The following is a 7,899-nucleotide window of genomic DNA, read 5'->3' as shown; positions in this document are numbered from 1 at the left end:
ATGCTTACAAGTGCATATCGAGGTGACGCGTGATTAACAAGTAGAGAAAATATGACAAACATGAATCTCGGTTTCGTAAATACGCTTCTGGTCTCTCCATCGCGAGTTATATGGTCCTCGTAACTGTAGCTCATTTTATACCTGCTTGCAAAAATAGAATAAGAAAAAGAAAGAAAGAGAGATAGGAAGAAGGCGAGACAAAGCGGGAATAAGATACAGGGTAAACGGGAAGGGAGAAAGAACTCCGAGGACAAACGGAGAAGACGAGGAGCGAGTGCTCGTCGAACTCGATGCGTGGCAGATTTGGTTCTCCAATCTTCGGACCCGAACACTTTCAGGCTCACCCTCTTCGGCCTCTTCAGACTCGGCCGCCGCCGCGCATCGAACTGTCCGTGCAAATTTCAATTTTAACTGCTAATCTGCCAGCTAATAGCCCCCTGCTCCTCGTCCTCCTCCTTTTCTCCCGCGTTTCTTCTCCATCGGCAACTTCCATTTCAATGCCAATTCTTTCCAATGCTGCAAGTGCTCCTCTGCCGTTTTAAGTTTGAAATTTAGCACTTTGCCCTCACGTCGCTAAATATATGTAAATTTATATTGTATACCCAATGCTTTTATCTTTTTTAAATACTTATTTGATTTGATTATGTTTCATAATTCTGTTTATTGTATTTTATTGCTATAATATTGTATTTTTTTTCTTCTCCTGAAACTACAGGATGTCCACATAGGAGACTGTATGACAGATTCCTCTCTGAATATAATAAATTTCCTTTCTTCCGTCTTTCTCTCATCTCTTGTTCGGTTTTTCATTCTTGCGAAAATCGATTGTACTAGATACCGATTGAAGGGGCTAATCGCTCATCAATTTTAACCGCTGATCCGATCGTTAAATGGCTATTCCGTTAGTTCCACGTTCAAGTCATTTTCGCTCTCATTCTCGCGTTCTGTTCGTTCAGTCATAAATATATTATTTTCATATATTTGGCCTTTACGCGTAGCGACGCACAATTCCCCGAGTAAACCGTAGTAATCATTCACAGAATACAGGGGACCGCAGTTCACTGCTGAGATAATTATATGTCTCGGGAAAGTCGAACAAATGTCGGTTATATAAAGAGAACCAAAACTGTTAAATCGGGATTTTATAACGTACAAATTATTCTAAAAATTCATTAGGTAATTCTTAAGTACGTTAAACACGCTATATTTTTAATATAAAACATTTGGAATTTATTAGAAATATGATATATGTAGAAAGTAGATAATTCTGCGTTGTCTTAACTCTCCTTCACGTGAAAGCCACTGGTTGTGCTGAAACAGTGTCATATTTTAAAGCGAGGAATACACAATGAAACAAATTTTCAAGAAAAAATTATTAGATTAAAAAAGTAAATTTCCTTTCTTTAAAGATTAATAGAAGTATAATGCAGTAATTCAGGGAAAAGTGAAAAACGGTAAATAAAAAGGATATTAGGCTAATAGACACAATGTTCACTTATTACCTCCGATTTTTTAATGACTCTTTTCAAAACAGCATAAACATCTCAATATATCTGCCTGCATAAACATCCCGTCATTTCTCATCTTGTTAATAACGCGAAGATTAATATTACTCTTTATGAAAGACTTCGGCACTCGTGCAATCATCAGTCTCTTAACTTAACCGTGGATCGAGGCTTCCGTTTATTCTCTCTGCCTTTCTCCCTCGCTTTCTAACTCTTCTTTTCTTGTCGTCTCTCTTTCCTTATTCGTAGCTGCAACGATGATTTATTGCAATATTTTGACGTGAAATATATATAGGAAAGATGAATTGACAGGCGACTCTTTATGGCCAAAAGTTTGCCACCCTCCTTGCCAACAACCCCTCTAAACACAGCCGACAGTTACCCCCACCATCACCGTCAGAGTCAGCAAATGCTACGGGCGATTAGCTATTTTTTCAAATTTGGATATTAATCATGCTAGGGGACAAGGATCATAAAGTTATGTCTAAGAAGATAGGAGGCGACTTTCAAAAAACAATTTAAATATTTTTATACAGGAAAGATATAATTAACTGTATCGTAAAATCAAGTAACTTTGGCCCAAATGTTCAGGTAGCATGACACACGTCAAAATTGGGACATAAAACGTCTTAAGAAAGTTTTAAAGATATCTGGGCCAAAGTTATTCCATTTTACGGTATCGTTATTATATTAATTGCATTACAATCAATATAATAATGTAACATTATAAAATTAATGTTATATTGTGTGGAAAATTTAGATTATATAGTGTTATATGATATTTTATCTATTACTGTTTTGATTACGAACATTTCAAAAGTAAGGTATTTATCTTTTATTAAAATTATAATTATAAAAAGTTATAGATTTGCAAAGGTAAAATCTTTGAAAAATTCAAACGCCCCGGAGAGAGCAATTTTCGCATCGATCGACGACCCTTCGCGCTATTCTATCATTACGTGCAGCTTATGCGTCTTACGCGAAGCACGCCTACGCATCTCGTCAGCTAATTATCCAATAAAACAACATTTAGCCTGCGCTGTCAGTACCCACGTTCGCGTGCATACCATTCGGCGTTGAGGGAGGTTCGTTGTACAGAGGTCGCGGAGTCGCAATGCTATTAAGGAATGCATTACACCTGGGCGGTGCATTGTATTCAGATAGTCGAAGAGTTCTGGTATCGTACGCTCCGCTACCTAGATACCACTGGGCAAGCCAGCGGTGCGTACCCTCATTTGACATTCATAGGAGTGCAGGAATGTGATCGTGCCTGTGCATTACAGCCACGATATGCATGCGCATACCGTGGTTCAAATATGCTGCTATTACTGATACGAAAATTTTAACTTATATATAAATAGCTGTACTTGGAACAATTATTATACATATATTTGTGTAGTAAATATGAAGTAGATATGAAACAGGAAGTAGATACGAAAAGGAAGTAAATATGAAACAGGAAAAACTGTAATCTTTTTAATGGTAAGGTCACAAATGTAACCGCATAGCTTTGTCAAAATGTTTTTTTTTTGTTTTACTGCAATTATTTAAAGTCTGTTGATAAACTTATTATACTTTTTGTTTGAACTGGAAATTGTAAGATTCGTTCCAAAATATTATTGAGCACCAATATCCGTTTTGACTGAATATGGCTTTTTTTTGCTTACGTGCGTATTTTTTTTATCCATAAATAAACAGAGGAAGAATTTTTTTTATTATTATTTACTTGTGTATCCATTTTGTACATTAATTAAATAAAAATGAGTAAAACAGAACATGGATCGGCCCTAATTTCATCTTCTTAGATACGTTCTGAAAAAATTTTACCGTTATAGGTTTAATTGATATGAACATATTAGTTAAATAATATAAAATATAACCTATTTAATTTATTAAATCATGTCACTGATCGTTAAAAATGCAATTGTATCATAATTTTTAAACATAGTGATTTTTAAATATAGTATAACGAAACATTTTTCGTGCACGATTCATCATCCTTTGATGTTTTCTTTAATTTTATTATACTACTGTATACAAAAAACTGATTATTACAATGTTTTTCTCTGTGCAATTATTCTCCGATTTTGTAGCCTCTACAAAAAATACCAAAGAGAAAGATTCACATTCTATGAAGCATCCGTCAGCTGATGCGTTTCCGTTGTAAGCTGGAAAACTGGTGGGATGGTCTCGATAAGGCATCGAGTAATTACATTTGTCACGTTCTTACGTTTTAATCAAGCGAAATCGATGAGGAACGAATGGATGAAAAGACAGAGGATCATTGCTGCGTGGCGTTATCGTGATAAGGGAAAAAAAGACGATAAGAAAAACGGAGCGAAATAGGCGTGCAGCCCTACGCAACTTTGATTTCGTGAGATCGGGGGACTCGAATGTGCGCCCAGTGCATTATCTTATTCGACATTTTGGAAATTACAGGCCAAATGTGTCCGGCCAACTGTCAACTCGTAAAGTTGGAAAGAGACAACGGGAAAAGGCGAGCGTGTGAGAGAGATAGGAAAAGAAAGGGAACGCGTGTAGGGGACAAAGGAAAAGCAAAAAATAGTATAGAAATGACCGGCAACCAGCTATGCTTTGTGCTAGATATGTAGATGCGTCGGATAAAGAGCCTATTAGCTTTTTTTTAGGCTTTTGTTAGGAAAATCAATATTTGCATGAAATTACGACCGGCTTAAGAATCCGTGACAAATGGATGGGATGATAGATACGCGCTTTCGTTTGCGCGAAAAATTTCACAATTTTTGTGCGATAAGTAATGCAGGCGAGTATGAAACGATTACAATTTTTGCGACATTTAATTTTCGCTGCTTTAATTTGTTTATTTGAAAATTATTTAACAAATTTTTTATTAAATAATTTTCTTATTTTATAATAATTATTATATATTTTGGAGATTCATATATAAAACTTAAGAAGTTTTTTCTTACGTAATAACATTAATATTTATCGTTTCTATAAATTTGTGCATGAAATTAATCTTACTTACGGTATCCGGTAATTTTATGATCCGGTGCATCCCTAGTGATGAGCTTAAAAAAATCTGATTATTATTTTACTTAGAATGTTAGCGGGAATCGTTCATATCTCGACAAGCGTGCTTTATATCTCCCACTTAATGCTAGCACGACACGCGAGAAAAACAACTATCCATATGCTTGTTTTGTTTCGTACCGGCTCTCGTTTCATGGAACGATATGTGACTAGTAATTCTCTTACTTATGAAATGTAATTATCTGTTGTTTTTTTTTCTTACTTTTACAATTGTTTTTAAAGATTTTTAGTAACTTTTCCTCCTTTCCACTTCTAAATCGATGAGTACGATTGCTGTCTTGTTCCTAAAGTATTGAATCATCGATTTATTGTATAATCTTTAATACTTTTATGCAACGCGCGAGCTAGAAAAAAGAAAAAATCCTGCTTTTAAACTTAAAACGGCATTAAAAGGGTCATGTATTTAAGAGTTAATTAAATTTAACTCTGCCGTGTGTATCACATTTATTGCTATATCTTAAGCCGTGCCATATCCTTTACGATACATTATAATTTATGGATAACTCGTTGCAATAAAGTTCCAACTGCAGAACGACTCATACCAGAAAACGATTATTTCATTTACGCGGCTCTCGTCCATGGCGGGCTCGTAAAAAACGGAATTAAAATAAGAAATCGGTCCCTTTACGGCGCTCGGTGAACATCGATCGCGTTATATTATCATGCTGCGAAAGAAAGAGTGAGAGAGAAAGAGAGACAGGCGATGAGAGCCTCTTGCGCGTTGAACTTCGTTCCTCTGCGAAGATATGCGGCCCGGTTCTCCTTCTCCGACCGTGCTTTTGCCTCGCTAATGTGGAAACTCGAGGACTTTAAGTGGCTCAACTAGACGACGCCTCTTTGATGTTCACCGCACGCTGCGGTGCGTATACTCTCGTGCCACGCAACTGCGTAACACTTCGCGTATGATTCCTTCGCAACTATCTGTATCAGTGATGGACGTTAGAGCACTAGAGACCCCAAACGAAGTGATTTATATGGGTTTTTCTTGTTGTTGGGTAGATTTATATATACAGGTTGCTGAAATTTAATATTTAACTATAATTATAAATGTTTATAAAATGAATAGTTGTAAACAAATAGAACGATTTATCATTGACGGATCCAAGGTAGAGCCAGAGCCATAAAGATCATGGAATCTTCTTTTTTAAAAATATTTATGCAAAATGTTATATATTTTTAATATTTCTGAAATGTTTAATTACAATTTTGATTCTAAAAATATTTTTCAATTTAAGAAACTTTTATAGATATAAAAAAATATACATAGATTCAATTATGTTATTCTTTTTTTTTTTCATTAAATTGTAAGTAAAACGTTTTATTTTAAATAATACTTTTTCAATCTAATGTCAATAATAATTTAAATATTCTATCTTTTCATATTTGACTTAAAAAAAGTTTCGCTTGTGGCGCATCTACCTTGATAAATTTCTGGATCGGCCAATGCGATTTATAGATTATTCAGCGATCGGGGCTCCAGATGATTGTCTAGTTTAATGAATCCGTCACTGGTCGGTATTATCACACAACTCGTATAACACAACGAAGTCTTTCCTCTCTTCTCTTCCTACGAACAAGTCGTACACGCACGCGACCGTATGCCATTCCTCCAACGCCACTTACCATTTTTTCCACGAATCTCGTTACCATGACCGGCAAGAACGCCCGGTGAGGGGTTGCTTCAATAACGCCCCGTCGTTTAATTAACATCACTTTGTAGTCGATCGTGAGACGCGCATCCGTTGTGCACGCTTGTGATGCCTTTAATTGTTGCCATACATCAATACGTCTACTATCAAAGTTGCCATGTGTGTTTTATAAATTTTATGAGTTTTATATAATATCAATAGAGATTTATGATTATTTTTCTATCCGCTGTTATTATTCTTACATTTTCTTTTTTTTTGTCCATTTAAAATTTAATTCTTTTGTCTTTTTTTTTTCAAGTATTGGCTGCATTCAGCAGAAAAAGCAGCTTTGCAACTGTTGCAAAATTCTTTAATATGGTTGGTTTATACCTTTAGATCCACTAAGAGCAAGACTCATCATATTAAAGAATTTTGTAACAATCGCAAAGCTGCTTTTTCTACTAAACACAGCCATTGAATGGATATGTTTACAATTGTCGATGTATACAGAGAACAGAAATATATTTCGCATTTATATTTAAATAAGTTTCGACAATTTATAAAATTCCGGAATTTTTTTTATATGGGTTCAACATTCTCTGTTGCCACCTGATTTTCGATAACGATCGCGAAACGCGCTTTGACGTTGAAATTAATCCTTCCGGCCATTAACGTGCAACTCGTTAACTGTGACAGTGGCTGGCAGCTGGATTGAATTGAGGCGCGTGCTATATTACGCTTGATATCGCTGTGAAACTCAACACCGCCGGCTCAGACCTCGACCCCTTAGGTCGTCGCTGTTGCTACCGCTTTGGGTCTATTACCACCGACGAAATAGTATATCGCCAAATACCGGTATTTCGTTCATCCATCTCTGCTTTATTTCTGTGACGTACTCCAAAATATTTTACGTTTATCTTCTATGTAACTATTAAGGTATACCGTCCATTTTCTACAATGACGTAAATAAAAAATTGCTATTTTTTTTAATTAATTGCAAGAAAAGAGAATGGAAATAAAAAGAGAAAAAAGAAGCAATGTATAAAAAAACGATATTTTTTTATTACAATTTTTGAGCATTACTGGAATTAGATATATTTGAGGTTTCACTGAAATATTTTTCAGCTGATATTTTATCATCTTAAAATGTTTTGATAACAGTGATTCTTCCGTGTGAACAAACATAATTCTTTTGAAATAAATAAATATTAATTGCATGACATTCAAAGTTTGTATACCAGGATCGCTTCGTGACAAACATTTTTGTTCGAATAATGTAGTCACGTATTCATGCAACGATGTTTGATTGTAGATTTTGTTGTTTTTCATTGTAATATAATGTGCGGTATTAGGTATCAGTTAATAATGGCATTACATTCATGTTCTCCGCTATTCAGGACAAAATTGAGAGATTATGTAAGAACGGCGTTCCGCGTGTCTCTCCGATCGCTCTCACGCCTTTACGCGCGCGTCAAGCGTAAAACGTGCATGCACCCACGCAGCCGCGCGGGCTCGCGTACAATTACCTTAATCCGGTGAATATTCCGACAGATAAAAGGGCCGCATGCACAAAAGATGGACCGCGAGGGGATTGAAGAGAAAGAGGGAACGAAACGTTGGACAATTGGCAAATCGCGAGACCGAGCAAGAAGTCACTTTGCGCTCGCGTCCGCGAAACATTATGCCGCAGGAAT

Source organism: Mycetomoellerius zeteki, unplaced genomic scaffold, assembly GCF_001594055.1.
Source record: "Mycetomoellerius zeteki isolate Tzet28-1 unplaced genomic scaffold, Tzet1.0 scaffold169, whole genome shotgun sequence".
NCBI classification, from domain to species: Eukaryota; Metazoa; Arthropoda; class Insecta; order Hymenoptera; family Formicidae; genus Mycetomoellerius; species Mycetomoellerius zeteki.
Note: the sequence above shows the minus strand (reverse complement) of the source record.